The following is a 19,773-nucleotide window of genomic DNA, read 5'->3' as shown; positions in this document are numbered from 1 at the left end:
AGAACATCAAGAGTATCAGATATAGCAGAGTGGAGCATGGAAAGGCTGTTTCGGGGTGTGAGTCAGAAAAAGGGGAGGGAGGTGAGAAAGTGGCGGTGAAAGCCTCGACTGACAGACGACTCATGGGTCAGATAACCGAGAAGGTAGGTGGCAGTGCTGGAGGTGGCTTGGCTTGAGGGTTAGAAAGGGTGAGCTGGGAAGAAAGAAGAAAGTGATCACTGCAGCAGAGAGGAGTGGTGACAGGGATAGACAGGGGAAGGTCTGAAGAGATCAGAACATCCAGAGTGTGCCCTGCAGAGTGAGTCAGTCCAGAGGGGAGAATAGAGTGTGAGAGAGAATCGCAGAGGTCGCGAAAGAGTCCAGAGGAAAGATAGGAAGCATTCAGGTGGATGTTAAAATCTCCAAGAATGAGAGGTTGACTGGTTGAGACCAGGACGGTAGAGGAGAGGTCGCCCACTCAGAGAGGAAGGAGGAGATCTGACCAGGTGGCCGATAGATGGTAGCCACAGTAAGGGAATGGCCAGGAGAGAGAGAGAGACTGCAGACGATAGTGGAGTAGGACTGCGTAGGAATGACACAGGCAGGAATCCACTCAGGGAAGATGAGGGCTACACCCCCTCTGGAATGGGTGGAGGATGTTGTAGCTATCAGGGAGGAGAGTGCCAAAGCTCGTGACAGAGCTGGCCTTGAACCATGTCTCGTGAGAAAAAAGCCTGTACTGAAAATAAACACTTTTACAATGGATGACAGCATTATGGTTGCTACATGCAATCCGTGTATGTTAAATACTTCCACAATATGAACGCACAACACTACAAATCAGACCAAATCTCATGCTCCACTACTTTGCAACCGTTTCTAAATAGTGGATAGAAATGAATGGAACTGAAAAGTTCTTACCTGGAAGATGTGGAAGTCAGAAAATTATCAATTAGAGAGAGTTAGGAGTTGTGACTGTTAACAAAACACCTCTTAACACCTCTTTTGACTTTGTTGTAAACCCCATGCTTTAACCAATCTGATTACTAAAAATGAGTTTGCACTTTCTAAGTTTGTATTCCAGCAGCCATTGTTTGTTCTTGCTCTCCATGGCTGTTCATTAAAAAACTGCTGCCTAACTGTATTAATCTAGGGATTGGGTTGTTGTATAACTTGCTCACGTGCAACCTTTCATCCAGTTTGCAGTCCTTCACTGCTGTTTCAGAGCACAGTGCACTTGTACATGTATTCCTATCTCAGTCCATGCAAACTGTTCCTTGGCTATTGTGTGTTGGGTCAACAGGAGACATTTTGAGTGAAGACAGAATAGCTCAGGGGCATCATTGCTAAAACGTGGAGATGGGGGAAGCTACAGCAGTACATCAGATCATATGCGAAAGATTGCAAATTGTCGAGCACTCTGATGGAAGTCGCCCCAGTGAAATCTTGAAGAAGATGAAGAATGGCACAGGTTATCCAGTAATTTTCAATAAACATTGCTTTAAAAAAAATCACAATGACCTACGAGAGAGACCAAAAGATGTCACGCCCTGTGTTGTTATTTGGTGTTAGAAATGCTATGCTCTGACTTCTGCTACCAATGGATTTTGATGAATCTCGCCATTGGAAATAAGTAGAACTATTTCATAGTGGGGGCACGAGTTCAGTCCAATGATGTGCAGCTCTGCTTTAAAACTGTGTCTTCATTGTGCTTAGTGAGGCAGCCTGGCTACAATTAACACAGTAATCAGATCAAATATTTTCCTTCACGACCTAAACCCACTGTTTATCTTTGGTCTTCTCCAGTTCACTTCACAAAGCAAATTAAAATGAGCAATTTTTAAAACAATTCTGCCCGTTATCAGAGTGATCTTGTGCTTGGTGAGGCTAGGCAGTGTGTGCCGGTTGACTCGCTGGTCCTTCATCAGATGCATGGTGTGAGACCTCAAATGACTTTTACGACTTATGTTCTAACACACAGAAAACAGATGTGTACAATGGAGCGATAGCCAATCATGCAGTCACTTTCAGTCAGATTAAATTGACGAAGCTGTCCCTCATTAAACAGTTTATTTTGCTTTTTAATGAGTCTTCAAGCACAAAAGTCACAAGTCATCTTGTCCTCAAGATACTTGTTGTATATACCCATTATCTTGCTCCCCCAGTGGCTGCAGAGGGATTTGCAGTTTCGTGGAGAACAATATGTCCCTGGGAATCAAACACTGCCTGACTGCTGAGTAGTTGGCAACTACATACTAGAACAACACTTCCAAGTTGGGCACTGGGTTTTACAATCACACTTTGGGGATGTGGTTGAAACTGGATGCCTTTTAAGAAGCTGCAAAACACTCACCCTATTATATTCCATTAATTGTTGCCCTCTATAAGCAATTGAAGGAGATCATTCTAGTGACTTCCTTCATTAAAAAGTGTAGTGCTGATTTACAAAGCACTATTCCTGAAGAAAATATGCTGCGGTTGTGGAGAGACATACAGGGATTTTGTTGATCTATCTCATATAGAAAAGCATGGATAAGGATTGTTTACATATATCACTTTGTGGCAGACAAATTCATAGTATGGTTCCAGATGCTGGAGGGGCTTTGGATAGAGGGGGGACCCAAATACATATGGTGGTCATGGTCCAAATAACTGGCTATTTCAAAGAGCTCTTTGGTGCTATTAGTAAAATGTAGGGGATGTCGATCTCATATGACCATGCCATTTTAATGTTTTGCCTGACAGAGAGAACTTAATTTACATTTCTCCAGAGGACTGGAAGATTGCGGCTCACCTCACAAAAAGTGCACAGCAGACAATTGCAATCTGGTGGAAAAAAACAACCCTCTGCCTTTTATTTTCAAAGAATTTGGGAACTTGTGGCAGTGGAATCAATTACTTATTTCTTATTTTCCTCTGGACTGTAATTGTTATCAACATTCTGCCAATCATGTGACATCTTTTCTCAGATGGCGCTAACCTCACTTGCCAGCAACATTTCACATTGCAGGTATTGTTTTCTTAGATTTTTTTCTAGGACGCGCTATGCTTGCAAGGTGGAACATGGAGCATTAGACGTGGCTACTAATGGTTTTCATTGATTCATATTTTCTTTATAAGTTGAAGACAGGGGCTTGATATTTCTTTTCTTACATTGTTAATGTTCTTTTTTCGTATTGTTGGAAAAACAAATTTAAAAAGAAATGAAAAATAAAAAATTAAATGGCTTTGGTGAAATGTTGCCACTGGTTTTATAAGGGTGTGGCAGAACTTGCATGTTGGGGAAAGATGAGCGACCTGCTAATAGTCACTTGTAGGAATAAGGTTCACTTAGAAGGTTTGCATTAAGACCGCTAGATAAAGTCATACCTTCTAGCTTGCCCTCATTGTGGGGGTGTCATCCACATTGAAATCCTGTTCATTCCCTTAATATGATAGCGACTGCCCAATTATAGAACCGTGATCTTCCCTGTAAATTAGTAAACCTCATAGCCTGTAATGGTATCCACCACTCACAAAGATTCTTCACCCTACTAAAAATAGCTTTAACTCCATTAATCAAAATGAGAACACTCCCCTCAATATCCAAGTTCACTCACATTCGACCATATCAAGGGTTTATGCATGGGTTTTCAGTGCAAGCACTGACGCACCAATGATCCTAAATCCTGCTGTCTAAGGAGAGAAGGTTCTTCCAATTGCATGTTCATTAGTGTCAAGAGGCGGTTTGGTCTGCAATGTGAGCCACGTAAATTATATTACCCACTGGCTTCTCCTAGTCGCGGTCTTGCTGCTAAAAATAAAAATAAGAACACTTATAGCTATGGAGACATACATCTATCCACTTAAAAGTGATGTTCACAATCTCGTCACACCTAGCCACCGATACAAAGGTCCTCATTACGAGCATGCCGGTCCGGTAACAACGGTGCTGGTAAGCGTACCGGCACTGTTGTTACCAGACGGCACACTCCGAGTGTGCGGGCGGCTGCCGTCCTGCCCGCCATGTCTGACCTGGCGGGTGGAACGGCACCCACACAGAGATTTTGCGGGAGGCACCGGCACCGTTATTAAGGGTGCTGGTGCTTCTGTCATCTCCATTCCCATTGAGTCCTATGGGACTGAAATGGGAATGGGGATTTACATTTTTCCAGCGCCTGACTTCCAGGAACACCAGGGTCGTAATCCCCCTGTGTTTTCATGGAGCCAGGCGCTGGAAAAAAATTACAGCTCCGGCGGCAGCCTGCCGGTTTTACACAGCAAGGCTACCGCCGGAGTTTTAATGAGGCCCAAAGTCTCGTCTGGGGTGGAGTTTGTGATTTCACTTCCAACCTGATCTGTCAAGTGTTTGTAATAGTCATGACAAACAACCCTATGTGCTGTAAGCCATGGAACAGCCTTAGAGACAATGAGAATAACCAGTGGCAGTTAGTCATTCTAAGCCACCAGAACTAGTCAGAGCCTAATGGAGAACCAATGAATTCAGGACAGATGCAACAGTGCCTTAAGTAATTGAGAATATGAAAGATTAACCTTTTACAATGCTTTGCACTCGTGTAGCAGAGACAATGAAACTAATCAGACAGCGGTGCATCTGCAGATACTTGGTGCTGTGAGTAGAGACAAGGTTAAGCTAAGTTAGACTGCTCCTTTTGAAGTATTGATTGCTTTGCACAGGGTTGGTGTTCCTCTATAAATAGTCATCTGGGCTAAACTGTGACAGTAACTGCTACCCCAAAGTACTCCCATCGGTGTACAAGCATTATATAAAACATTTTCATGACTTTGTTTCAGTTCACTGTTGGAACCTAATTTGCTAGATAAATTGCATGATATCAATGCTTTAAGTGGGAGGCACAATTGAGGGGGGCTCTAGTTAGGGGAGTGGCCTAAGTACAGGTGGGTGGGATATACCACCCACTTGTACTTGGGCCACTCCCCATAGTTAGAGCCCCCCCTCGCCTATTGGAGGTGGGGGACTGGCAAATGCTTGGCTGCCAGACAGTTGGAGCCAAGCAGGAGAGCTGCGGCGCAATGATATAATACCTCTGGTACTCCCAGCCTCTACTTTTTGTTCCTAAATCATGGGCTCCGAGCCCCACTGCATGCTGTCTGTGGGGGATCGGAGCCTGTGATTAAGAAATAAAATGAGAGGCTGAGCACACCATCGGTATGATACAAGTGTGCCCCAGCTCTCCTTTTGTTTCTTAATGAGCAGAGCTAATCACAAGCAGATAGTCCTTTCTTTCACGGAGGTGTGTGGTTAACGGCTGCTGGTGGGGAGTCACTGACTTCCGCAGGCAGCCCTTTAACCATGCAGGTTTCTTGAGCAAATGGGCTGCCTGCTGGGATTAGTGCCTTTCTCTGAGAAACAGAAAAAGAGCTGGAATACCCAGCCTCTCCTTTTGTTTCTTTGAGTGAGGAGCCAACTCAAAGCAGACAGTCCATTTAGCCAAATGCTGCATGGTTAAAGGGCTGCCTGCAGGTGTCAGCGCTGATACCTCTGTTGTTTTTCTAATCAGAAGTGCTGACACCTGCAGGCAGCCCTTTAACCATGCACCTCTTTGGCTAAATTGGCTGCCTGATGGGTTGACATATCTGGGCAAGTCCGTGGGGAGCCGCCAGTGTCCAGGCTTGGGAGTCCCTTTTGGAGACTGCCTGGGATATGGCCCAGTAATCCCAGGCCCACTTAAAGCCTTGCATGACATCATGTCAAAGAAGCATGCAGCCTCCAGTACTCAGTTCTTACATGGGTTCCTCCAGACACCCTCAGCATGCATGCAATTTACGATTGAGACTGTGTGAGTGTGTGTTTCTGAGTTAGAGAGCTAACATTATGCTCTGCTTCCCTTGTCAAACAAATGAAACAATCTCTGGGAAGATATGGGGTGATGAGGATGGGATATGTCCAGAAAAAGCCTCTTCTCTGATGTTCAGGGACATTGCTGTGATGTTCGCGAACTTGACAAATGTTCTAGGACATACATGCATAAGTGTGCATTACAGGGTTGGTGAAAAGGAGTTTTTGAACGGCTTATAACTCTGGCACCGTGCAATGAATCTGCATGAAATTTTACAATACAAATATAGACACAACTTTGAATGGTGTTGTAAAAGAATTTTGTCAAGAGGGGGACAAAATGTAGGGGGGAGGTCCCAAAATGTTCGAATTTGGGGTAGGCCCGAAGTGCTGGACGGATTTACTGCAAACTTGTGATAGGAGCATTGGCAAGGAACCGGAAGCATACCTTTTGCAAATCTGTCCCGTGTTTTATTTTTTGAAAAGTGTCAAAATGTAGGTACAAAAAATAGTGATATAACTTTGGTTCCTGAGGGGAGGCGTGGCTAACAGCTATGTGAGGCAGACGTGTTTGTGAAGAGCTCCTGAGGATCCGCTCAAAGATCAGACTTAATAAAAGTACAATTCAATCAAAATACGAAGATTGCCTGCTAGAAGTATGATTTTAAAGGCTGGTGACAATCTGGGAGCCCAGGAGACAAGGAGAAGCGTGATACGTCAAGAATTCCACATTCGGCACAAGAAGGCGAAAATGGCGGCGCGCAACGCGTTGGCAACCCAGAGGTCGCACAAAGCTGACAGTGGACTGTAAAGAACGGGGACCGCATGGAAACGGACCACTCCCAGCACATCCCTCATGCACAGATAAATGCAGTGAAGAGAGAACGCAGAGGGTCGGAAGCCCCAGTTCGCTGTTAATATGCAGAAAACAAGAACCTGGAGGACCCGTGACAAGAGAGGCGTGCTGCAGCAAAAAGAAAAAGGCGGACCCTGAGCGCTTCAAGTCGCAGGTGATACCTCAGAAAACAGTTTTGTGCAGAAGCCGGCCGGGTTGTGTGGTCCAGCCTTCCCAGACAAGACCATCATACAGTGGGCTGCCGCAGAGTAGCGTTTGCCATCAAGGCGAGCAGCGTTTAAATCGGCGCACCTATACCGCAGAGCGGAACACACAGCCTCAAGCTTCAACGAGAGCCGGAGTGCAGTGTTACAACACAACGGTAAGGAGTGGGTGCGGTGGGCTGCAAATAAGAATAAAAGATGATGATAAAAAAAACTCAGCACAACAAAGAACTAAGAGACACCAGGTGTGCACGCCCCCCCCCCGACCACAACAAAGCACCGAACAAAGCGATGCGCGCTGACCCCCAACCAAGCAGCCGGTGTGAGAAAATGCCCATCCCCCACTTTGAGCTCAGAGGTGGGCTCTAGACTGTAATCGAGCCACTGTGCTCTGCCCTATAGGAAGCAAGAGACTAGAAGATAAGGGGATAACTGCTGCCGGCCCAGTATCCCTCAAGGAAAGGAGGGACGGGAACCATCAGCCATAGGAGTGTATTTTTGGCCATCATATACTTTGATAGGCCCTTTGAGCCTGTACTCTATTTGTTGACCAATAGTGATACGTGCAGACAACACAGGCTCTGAACAAAGCGTGCCTGGAGGCAGCACTAATTCAGCTAATAAGCGCAGCAGAAAGCACCCAGGCACACACGGAAGCCCCAGTGGAGGGACCTGTACCGCCGCAGGGCAGATTTTCATGGGCAATTGTGCATGCACGTGGAAAGACGCACACGCAACACTGCACTTACTGCCAAATAGGCAAGAAGAGCACACTAGACTACAAGGCCTAGCTATACAGTAGCTGGCGGACTAGTGTAAGGGTGCGTTATTTTCTGCACAATGGCTAGGTGAATTATTCCAAAACAAGCCAGCAGGCCCAGATAAGGCAAGTAGAGATGAAGCAGCGGCTGCGATCCTACGATAAGGACAGCACTGAAGAAGTTATATCGGCAGTACAGAGTCGGGGGTAAACCAACGCCCTAAGCAAGGCAAGAGAATCTGGGTTGGAGATTGGAACTGTGAGAAGAGGAGCTGCAAGAGACGGGAGGACTGTAAACGCAGATACAGCATACAGAGTGAAGATGTCTGCTAAAGGCAACACGACAAAATTATAAGCAGACCATGATGGAACCGTTTGCCAAAGAACAAGCAAGCCCAATATAACTGGTTGTGGTGACAATGAGAGAGGAACCAACTCGAACCCCAGAGATTCAACTGACTCAGGAAATCAGCAGATTCTGAATGCAACAGATGTTAGAGCCTTGGCAGAACACACTGGCAAACTATAAGATCAAGTCTGTGAAAACACCACTGTCAGTGCAAAATGCAAATGTTCAAAGAAGTAGCTATTCTGCTGTAGAAAGTGAAGTTGCTAGAGGACGGAGTTGAAGACGACGAGGGAAGAGTGCATCGAAACAACATTAGGATTGTGGGCCTGCCGTAGGGAATGGAGGGGGCAGACCCCACCACATACATCAAGAACGTGCTGCTGGTAGAATCGGTGCTGGGGACCTGACACAGGGGTTCTCTATCGAGAGGGTGCATCATTCTTTGACCAGGAAACTGCCACCAGGAGCCCGGCCAAGGCCTATAATTGCCAGGATCCTAAATTATGAGGGAAGGGAAAAGATTATTGCATTGTCCAGGACTGCGGGGACCATACAGAGGGCCTCAGCAAAAATGTTAATATTCCCAGACTACGACTTCCAAGTGCAAAAGAGGAGGCCACAATTCATTTCTACTAAAGTCGGACTGAAAAAAGCAGGCTAAAAGTACATGCTAATTTACTCAGCCAATTTGAAGATGCTACACAACAGCAAGGCCCTCTTCTTTGAAACACCGTCAGAAGCACAGGACTGGATGGATAATGTGCAGATCCCGGGAGTGGAGGAGTGAGGACTATGAACTTAAGATCTGGCCGAGTGATACCAAAGAGAGCCAGTGTAGGAGCAAGACTTATAAGGAACACATCACACAGCAAAGGAAACTTGTTGCAATCCAACCTGGAGGTGGTTAACCGCCAAGATTGTTGATTCAACTGTTTGAATTAAATCAAGTTGCATGAGCACGACGGCACATATGCCGGAACCTATTAGAGGGGACGTAATATGTGAACCCTTCTACTGCCCCAAACTTGGTTGTTCTTCTAAGGGTACGAACCAGTGCCCGCCCGTTGGGCACCAGGAGTCTGGTCTGTGACTCGGTCTAATGGAGAGGAAGTGGGGAAGTCTTAGCGTGCCCAGCACGACTGGACAGTTTCAGTTGAACTATGTTTTTTTGTTAGTTGGGGGGGGAGTCGCACATAGTAGAGTGGGGGGGAAGCCTGGTATAGTTGAATGTAGACCTTATATGATCCCAGTCGCAGCACGGGAAGTCTGATGGACCTGCCAAAGCCCAAGAAAGTAATAGATTATGGCTGAAGAAATTAAAGTTATGACTTGGAACATCAGGGGCCTTAACAATTATGTCAAAAGGCTAAGGGTGTTCTCGTATCTTGGAAGACATGGGGTGGGGATTGCGCTGTTAGAAGAGACTCACTTGAATGAACTGAAACACAAGAAGCTGGCTGGTACATGGGGGGGTGGTTTGTGGTGGGTTCCACATACTCATCATATGCTAGAAGAGTCCTTTTATGGGTCTCCCCAGCTATCCCATTTAAAGTGTTGAATACTAAGGTTGACAACGAAGGAAGGATGGCCATAATGCACGCCATAGTAGAGAACCGAGAGGTATGCATAGTTAACCCCTACGGACCCAATCATGATGCCACTGTGTTCTTTAAATCACTATACGCGGGTTTCAGATCCTATAGAGATAGAGCCATGATTTGGGGCAGTGATTTCAACTGCACCCTTAAACCCATACTGGACAGGTCTGACGCGATGTACAAAAGGCCGGCCCCACTGGCCAAAGTCCTAAATGCCCTGTTGAATCATTTTCAGCTAAAAGATGCCTGGCGACTTTACACAAGGACAACAGAGAATATGCCCATTATTCTGCCCCACATAAGGTACACACAAGACTTGATTATCTATTCACAGTGGAATAACATGTGTTGGAATTTATGGAGGCTCAATACTTAGCCAGGGTCCTGTCGGACCACGCTCCACTGTTATCAAAATGGATGATATCCGCTCCAAGACCACCCATACCTATCTGAAAACTCAGGAATGACACGTTACTGGATAAGGCACTTAATGAACATATTAGGAAACGCACAGTGGGTTTTATGGAAGTGAATGAGGGAAGTGTCAAGCATCTAGGCATGATCTGGGAAACATATAAGGTGGTAATTAGAGGAGAAATGATAGCCACAACAGGGGGTGTCCTAAAAACCATCACTAATGACTTGAACGAAACTGAAAGTATACTTCTGGAAGTGGATAGGCAAGTAGGAGCTGGGGAAGAGCAAGTGGAAGAGGAAATTAGATTGAGGCAAGTATTTCTAAAACAGTGTGATAGGCTGGGTAAGTTTAGCTATGCAAAATATCTTGAGAAGTGTCATGCACAGGGTGACAAACCGGGGAAAATGCTTGCTTGGCTGTATGAAAACAGAAATAAGAGATCACCGATTTATTCCATTCAAAATGCAAAGGGTGATGAGATAAACACACAAGTAGGCATTAATAGAGTTTTCTCTGAATATTATAAGAGTATAGAAAGAGAGTGGGTGAGCTACAGGATGCCCTGGACCTTGTCACCCTGCCACATCTAGATGAGCAGCAATCAAATATGTTAGAAGAGTCCATAACCCCTGAGGAAGTTTTGGCCACAATAAGTACATTGCCCTCGGGGAAGACCCCAGGTACAGATGGGCTACCAGGGGAGTTTTATAAGGAATATGCAGACATGCTGGTGACGCTCCTAGCCAGAGTATACAACGAGGCATACGACCTGTGAATCCTCCCAGACAGTATGAGGGAGGCCTTAATAATTCTGCTCCTCAAATCAAACAAAATAGATACAGACTGCTGCTCCTATAGACCACTCTCTTTATTGAATCAGGACAGTAAAATACTCATGGCAATCCTAGTGGACAGATTGAGGCAAGTAATTCCCATAATGATACATCAGGATCCGACCGGATACGTTCTGGGTAGGAACATTTCAGGGAACCTTAGACAGTTGCATTATGTCATAAACAGTACAAGAAACAGAGGGGAACAATGTACGGTTGCCTCATTAGATCTGACCAAGGCTTTCGATTCTGTCCATTGAGACTGGTTGTATGCCACCATGGTAAGGACGGGAATAGGCCTGCACTATGTGAAGTGGGTAAAGCTAATATACACTTTGCAAATGACCAGGGTTAGAACAGGCACTATTTTCTTGGACAAATGGCAACTACATAAGGGGATGAAGCAAGGCTGCCCCCCGTCCCCAATATTATACATAATAGCAGCAGAGTCCATAGCGGCCTTCCTGAGGCATGAGTATGGTGAGGGCGGAATATAAATAGATGGGGACAGGCATGTAGTATCAATGTCTGCAGACGATACGCTATTGTACCCGAGTAACCCCGCACACAATCTCACCTATGTGTTAGTGGTCCTGGACAACTTTGGCATACTGACCTGTGGAAACAGAATAATAATATGAGGCCAGGAAGCCCAGAAAGAAACACACCAACACAGGTTACAAAGAACATACAAGTGCTTTATTCAAAAGCTACAACAGTTACCAAAGTCAATTGACAAACGGATAGCTATTCGGCTCTCAGAGTAACATAAAGAACTTCAACGAGGGTTCGATGTGTTAGTGAGAGAGACCGCACATTGGAATACTTGGGTCTTTTATACTGTTTGTCCAGCCTTGGTCAACCCTCTTGCGGGTTAACCATTCTATGAGCCGGGCCTATGGGTTCCTTGACAGGTCAATCCTATAATATATGCATTTTGATTAGTTTCACTGATATAGTTGTACATTTACACATAGGTCAACGGTAGGACAAGGTCTCAGTTCACGACCCCGACAAGTGGCCTGCAGGCATATTAATTATTCATGTGTACGGAGGTCACAACGGCCAGAATCTTACTCAGAATGTCATTCGGCCTCCATTTTGATGTTCAGGGTGACTTCCATATAACAAGAGAACCTAAAATGGCGGCTAAATCCAAGATGGCGACTTACATTACTTTCTCTAAGGTCAAGACCTTGCCGTGGAGTTTGTTCGCATACGATGTTTAGACAACTTGGCGTAGGCCAATACACACACAATTGTTGCGATAGGAGGCATAATATTGTTTCAATTCCGACAAACCCTCCTTTTGGCCTATGCCAAGTGCTAATATCATTTCTAATATCTCTGTAAATAACTCCATGCATTGTCGTCCATACATTCTGAATCATTATCAGTAATCTCTATAACTATTAGGTCGTTCATCAGAACCTCTTGTAACACAAACTCTTTAGATGCTGTATCTGGGGCATACATTTTGTGCCCTATTGTGCTCACTGCCTGAGCACAACATCCCCCTAGTATTGCACATACACTAGGTAAACATTGGAAACAGCAACAAAGGAATAGCAGGATTCCCAAAATAACCAGTATAACAGAAAGCACCTTCCAACCCCAGGATCGTAGAGAATCCCAGAACCAAGCACTATTACTCCAATCTCCCACAGGAACATGCACTTCTGAACTAAGGATGTGCAAGTTCTGAATTGCTTTGAAAATCGTCGGTGAGGAATCTGGTACGAAAACACTGCAAGCGGACCCCACTAATTTGCATACTCCACCACGTTCTGCCAGGATGACATCTAATGCCATCCGATTTTGGAGTGCTACCAATCCTATTGCTTTTTGTTCTAGTGTCATATTGTAGAGTATATCCGTGGTCCGATTGATGGTTCTCTCCAGTACCCTTGCTAGCCCCCTAATATTTTCAGAATTTGCTATCTGTCCCCAAAATGGCACAACTGATTTTGCTATATCTCCCAATACTTGCCCAGGGGTATCTCCGTTCTCGTCCCGCCGTGGGCGAGCCTTAGAAACTTCCAATGTACTAGCTATAAATACCCCAGGTAACAGGATTCCCAAATAACAGGTTCCCTGCCAATCCTTGGGCAACCAGGGAAATGCTGTACTACCACAAACGAAATAGACAGGCCCCCCCACATACAGAGGCCTGTTCTCCCCGGTCAAATTTACAATGTTCACACAACCTTCAAAGTTTCCCATTGACCGAATGCCATTTCTTTGTACACAAAAGGGGACTGAATCGGGGCTATGATTAATAGAGTAGGAAGGAGGCACAGCGTCCTTATTGCCTATCGGAGCCATTTTAAAGGAAATTAGAGTTTGAAAAGGAAGAGATAGTTTATCAGATGACCTAATAGAAGCAACATTAAGTTTACTTCTATTTGTAAAAAGCGAGCATCCCTGGGGAGTCAATTCACGTTTCTCAAAATCATTTAAATTAGTTCCATCAAAGTTCCCTGAGATGCTATCATTCCAACGGCCAAAGAATAGTGCTCTAAGAGAGGCATAGCAAGCAGTCGTTAAAGGTAAAGGGTGAATATACCATCCTAGCCCCTTGTTCCCATGTTGCGGTAAATGGGTGCAAATCCAGCAATTACTCTTATTAAAAATGGCATGCGTCAAATTCATTATTATCATTAAAGTGTTATTATGGTACTTTCGTCTATGCTGGGAGTCTCTAGGTGACAAAGTATGAAGGTGTACAGAGGGAGTCAAAGCAGTAGGTACAATTTCAGTTGGCAGAAGAGGTTTTAGAGGGTAAATTTCTTCGAAGTACCAAAGTCCCACAGCAGTAACTATACAAATTCCAATTATTATTAACACAACACAGCAATACGTTTTCGGGGCCCAGGCACATTGTTCGTTGTCCAAGTTGGTCACCCCCTTATTTACAAGTCCAATGCGAGCAGTAGCGGTGGAGGTGGCAGGCATCGTAGTTTCTCAATCGACGACCCCAGTGTTCGTTGCTGGCGACACTACGGTTACGCGACTTCTTAGTCCTTCCCCAACCTTAGCCAGCAGAATCCCCTCGGAGTTACTGTCCCCTTCCCCACATTGTGCTGTAAGCAAATCATACAATTCTGAACATGTCGCTGTGGAATCTTCAAAATGTTATCATTCACCCAGATTTGTTCTAACATTTTCGTGATCTGTTGAGCACACACATGCGTAGGACCGTGTGCCATCGTAACCATTGCCAGCACATATGAATCAGGGAGCAACCATTTCCCTTCAGATGTATCCACCCAACACCCATCATCCTCCAGTTTCCCCATCCCTTCGGCCCACCTTTTAGATTCTTCTATTGTGGCATCTGTTTGGATATCTCGCACAGACCCAATACCCTCATCCATTACATAGGCATCTTTTGTTTCCCTTAGAGCATACATGTCTGCGCTAAGGTCTGTGGCCGTTTGCCTGGCTATCTGGTCAGCAAAAGCGTTCCCTTTTCCCACATCATCTATGACCTTACGATGTGCTGCACATTTCAGGATCGCTAACTGCCTAGGGAGTGAGAGTGCCGAGAGCAATTGCACTATCAGGGGACCATGCTGAATCTTGGTCCCATGTGAGGTTAGGAACCCTCTTTCCGACCAGAGCCTCCCAAAGTTGTGAGCCACCCCAAAGGCGTACTGGCTATCAGTATATATGTTTACTGTATGCCCTTCGGAGAGTTCACAAGCTCGGGTCAACGCTATAATCTCTGCGGCCTGCGCGGAGTTATGCAGAATTCTCTTAGTTTCAACAACCGTACTCAACGTAGTAACTGCGTAGGCAGCTGTAGATGTACCATCTGGGAGTTTGAAGCAGGAGGCGTCACAAAACAGCTCCCCTTCCGCATTATCCAACGGAGTATCTATAAGGTCTATTCTGCCCTTCGTTTCCTGTTCAGTACTATACAGGCAGCCATGTAATTCTTCGTCACCGCAAACAGTATTTTGCGGGAGAGGTAGGAGTTCAGCCGGATTAAGAACACAACACCTCTTAATTTGAATGGGAGGGGCAAACAGAATTAATTCATACCTTGTCAGCCGTGCAGAGGTCAGGTGTTGCGTTTGGGTTTTATTCAATAGGACATCTACAGAGTGAGGTACCATCAAAATTAAATCATGGCCTAGGACCATTCCCTCACTCTGTTTTACAGACGCGGCAGCAGCAGCGACAGCTCGCAAACATCTTGGCAAAGCGCATGTGACAGGATCAAGGGCGGAAGAGTAGTAGCCGCACGGCCTATTCTTCCTTCCGTGTTCCTGTGTTAACACAGCCAAAGCACATCCATCACATTCATGCACAAACAACACAAAGGCCTTGTCATAATTTGGAGTACCCAGAACCGGTGCAGAGCATAACGCAGTTTTGAGAAGCTCAAATGATCGTTGATGTTCCGATTTCCATGGCAGCGGCGAAGAAATGCCCTTTTTTGTCAAAGCCAACATCGTTTTTATCACTAGTGAGAAATTTGGGATCCACAACCTACAGTAAGAAGCCATACCTATTAAGGCTCTGACTTCCTTCTGTGTATTTGGAACAGACATGCCAGAAATGTGTTTTATTCTTTTAGGTGTCAATCTTCTCCCCTCCTTTGACAGGAGGTAGCCTAAATAGGTGACCTCCTGACAACAATATTGAAATTGTTTGAGCGAAGCTTTATGACCGGTTTCAGCCAGGTGAATAAGCAACAATACAGTGCCTTCTTTACAAGCACTTTCAGAATCTGCAGCTAAAAGTAAGTCATCGACATACTGAAGCAATGTACAAGTAGGTGGCAATTCAAGGGTATGAAGCTGCTCTTTCAAAGCCCTACTATAAATGCTTGGACTTTCAGTATACCCTTGAGGTGCACGAGTAAATGTGAACGAACGTCCTCCCAAGGTGAACGCGAACAAATATCTACTCTCCTTGTGTATAGGAATGCTAAAGAAAGCATTCTTTAGATCCACAACACTAAAGTGTGTAGCTGTAGCAGGGATCATTGTTAGTATCGTTGTTACATCAGGCACAATTGGAAATTGTGGGGCGACAACTTTGTTAATAGCACGTAGGTCAATTATAAAACGGTATGGGATTGCATTGTCACCTTTCTTGTATACAGGCAAAATCAGGCTGTTACATACACTACCTGCAATCTCTTCAATCACTCCTCGATTCACAAAATCGGAGACAATGCACTTCAAAGCACGCTCACCCTCAACTGATATTTTATATTGTGGAATGCGCGGTAGTCTAACTCCATGTTTCAAAACTATTTTAACGGCTCAATCTGTAGCACTCCAACATCATTGTCGTCAAACGCCCACAAACATCCCGGAACAACACTAAACTCAGGAGGCAATGGTCAAGACAAAAACTGAGAATTGGGAAGTTGCTGTCGTGAAATCGTCAGTCGCACTCCGTCAGAGGAACAATGAATTACTGAATTCAGTTTCTTCAACAAATTTAACCCCAGCAAATTCTCTCCACAGTTCGAAGTCAGGAGGAAGGGACAATGGTCCGTGAAGGGACCCAAAGAAACAGACACCGGCAAAGAAACCGGGCAAGCAATTGGTATGCCAGAAAACCCTACAGAAACATTTGTTTGCCCTGACAGTGGAATGTTTGGAACCCGGGAATGATCAATGGAGCACTTCTGTGCTCCATTGTCTATCAAAAACTGATGTTTCCTATTCCCCACTAACAATTCAACGTAGGGACCCTTCTGATTAACGGGAATAGGTGAAGGTTCCAAACCCTGCTTCGGGCAGTCCTAACAAAATAAAATGTCGTCGGAAGGAAGCTCTTCAGAAAGGTAGGCAGCAGAAGGGTGATCAAATATGTTTCTCGTGTCCACACTCGAAGTCTGATTTTCCCGTGAAAAAGGTTGCTGAGGATCTTGCGAGAACTGACATCTATCGGGGCCCCCCACTCCGGGGCGACCTCTAGGTCGTCTACCCATACTCCCAAATGCGTTGTTTGACCTCTGTCGAAGGACGGGGCACTGTGCTCGCCAATGACCTTCCTGGCGGCAATAGGCACATTGATTAACATTCACAGGCCCCAAAGGAGCGTTTCCTTTTGGGACATACTGACCTCTGGTCTGTGAAGTACCTCCTCTGGGATTTCTAACAATTTGTTGTAACAATACTTTAGTCTTCAAATCTCCTTTCCTCTTCTCTCTTTTCTCTTTTTCATTATTAACACGGTTCTCATAATACTGAGCCATGTGCAAAACTTCAGATTGGGATTTCGCCTGCCAAGCGCTCTCAGAGGACATAATCTGTGACTGGATGTCGGGCAACAATCCACGTACACATTTGTCCACAAACAACCTTTTCCCAGACTCTGTGCCCAAGTCCTGTCCACTGAAGTCAGAGAATACCTGTTCGAATCTATTAAAGAACTCGGTGGCACCTTAAGTTTTTCCTTGAACACAGGCCGTAAGCTTGTCCCAAATAACTCTTTTCTCAGGAATTATGGTTTTCAATTTTGCGACACTTCTATCAAGCAAAGTAAGTATTACCTGAGGTGGTTTCTCATCAGCTGGTCTTTCCCCATCAAACCTAGTCATGTTAGCCCACGTATCTCCCAACCCTGGCACATCGTCTATTGTTCGAACCTGCTTCCATAAATCTACGGGCAGGAGTACAGGGAATAGCAAGTCAATATCACTTAAGGTGAACACAGAGGACTGCAAAACGGGCTCTATCTCTTTGTAGAATCCTGTCGGGTTTTTCCTAATATCGGGAATTGATTGTCTAATAGTGTTCACTTCCTGTCGTGAAAACGGGACGTGAACAAATTGCGATACATAATGTGCAGGGATGTCCACAGCGGGTGCACCAGTCCCAGCGTTAGCGGGAATCTCAACCTTTGGGACAAATGTTGGAGGAACCTCTCTCATAGGCAACTGAGATATAGGTAACTCTGACTGCTTACTAAGCAACAGATCCAGGTCGAGCGCTAAGGCAGCTGAAGAAGTGTCAGGCGAAAAAGCCCTCTTACAAATACCCAATAACTCTATAGGACAACTAACCTTCTTCCTTACACATTCATCCTGCAGGTACTGTACCATTACCTGAATCACCTTCCTCTGCATTTCTACTGTATACTGACTATACGTGTCATATACTTCATCCGGCGGTATCGATGAATCCGAGATCCATCGAATCGCATCTTTGGTACAAATTCGTACTTCCTCAGATGCCGATCTACGACACGGAAGGAACCGTTTCTGCACATACATACTGTCGTCTTCACCATCCTCATCCCGTAATTTTTCAAAGTCCCTCCTATACTCAAACAATCTCTCAACATGACCATGTACTTTCTCCTCTGTGTCCCTCGAAAGCGCTAAAGTATTTAGATCCCTGACCCCTTGTGGGAGATCCGTATTATGTAATCTACCCCACATTACACATAAATGAGTCCCCAAACCTTCGATAAAAACATTTTTCTCGGGAAAATTACCCATATTTGATAATGTGGAAAAAACGTTAGCTTGATCACCTCTCTCCATACAGTGCTTAGCCCATACAAATAATTCCCGTTTCTTGTCTGCAGAAACAGTATTTCGAGTGACAATCTTTGACCCCACACCCCGATCAACTTCAGTCAATACAGAACCACTCGGGAGCGGAGGGGTGGGCAAATTCAATGAGGGTGCAACTATCGGTGCAAGAGGAAGGGGTGGTAGGATAGGTGGAGGAACAACAACTAGAGGAATAGGAACAGTAGGTTGTGCAGGGGGAACAGGAATAACAGCAGGAATAACAGCAGGAATGGGCAGAGCACCAGGGAGAGGATCATATGGAGGTGGCGCAGAGGCACCAGGCCTGCGTTCGTTTAACAATTTTTCAATAAATTCTTCAGAAGCATGAAAATCTTTAGAGGGATACATTTTCTGGATACCGAGTGAGAAAGCCCTATCGATATTTTTGACTGACTCCGAATGTTTTTCCTTATCATATAACAGCGCCTTTTCGGCATTTGTTTTATGACGGCGTGCATGTTTATCCCTACTTTTAAGCTGCTGCAACGCTTCTTTTTTCCAACTCTGCAAAACATCAAATGCTGCAGGTCTGGCCTTCTTTTTTAGCAAGACCGATTCTAGGTATTCAATACGGGGGATCTCGAAACTACCATTGATTGGCCACTGAAATTCGGAGGCATGTCTGGTTTGTCTGTGCCAAATATCATTAAATACTATACTTCCAATGCCATACTTACAGTACATAGTACATGCCGGCGACCCCTCCTGTGGTGCCGGGCGGCTAAATTCCAAAGATTGTCGATCGCTGCGGAACAGAGCCCTAAAGCAGCTAGACAATTTCCCAGGCATTTCACAAAAAATTGGTGTTACCTGGTCAATAATTGTGTCTGGAGATACAATACGCCAAATTCAAATTGTCAGGGTTAAATTAAGAGTAGGGTCACGACTGCACCTGACCAAACCTAAGGAGGACCGTACGGTTTACCAAAGAACTTACCTAACAAATTTTACCTTGTGTTTGGTGGTTTTGACAAATCTGCTCGCCTCAAAAATGGACCCTCGTCAAGATGCCATGTCAGACCACATGACTATCGTCCAAGGATCGTATCGTGCAGCGCTGCCGAGGTATCGCGTCTCGTTCGGTCGAGCCCGCAGTATCACACCGTCCGATCCCAGTTCGATAGTCTGCGTCAACCTTCAATGATCCGGCATCAATCTTGAGATTCCCTGTTCGGGCGCCAACTGTGGAAACAGTATAATAATATGAGGCCGGGAAGCCCAGAAAGAAACACACCAACACAGGTTACAAAGAACATACAAGTGCTTTATTCAAAAGCTACAACAGTTACCAAAGTCAATTGACAAACGGATAGCTATTCGGCTCTCAGAGTAACATAAAGAACTTCAACGAGGGTTCGATGTGTTAGTGAGAGAGACCGCACATGGGAATACTTGGGTCTTTTATACTGTTTGTCCAGCCCTTGGTCA

At 45.2% G+C, this 19,773-nt stretch overlaps 1 protein-coding gene across 4 annotated transcripts in view; it reads left to right on the top strand.

Moving 5' to 3' along the window:
- The window catches only part of COL26A1 (collagen type XXVI alpha 1 chain), a 1,569,010-nt gene that overhangs the window by 611,910 nt on the left and 937,327 nt on the right, over positions 1-19,773 (top strand). The gene's annotated exons all lie outside the window — the stretch shown is intronic.

This window comes from Ambystoma mexicanum, chromosome 9, assembly GCF_040938575.1.
Source record: "Ambystoma mexicanum isolate Mex_15411 chromosome 9, UKY_AmexF1_1, whole genome shotgun sequence".
Taxonomy (NCBI): Eukaryota; Metazoa; Chordata; class Amphibia; order Caudata; family Ambystomatidae; genus Ambystoma; species Ambystoma mexicanum.
The sequence above is the reverse complement of the archived record's forward strand: the minus strand, read 5'-3'. Positions and strand labels throughout refer to the sequence as shown.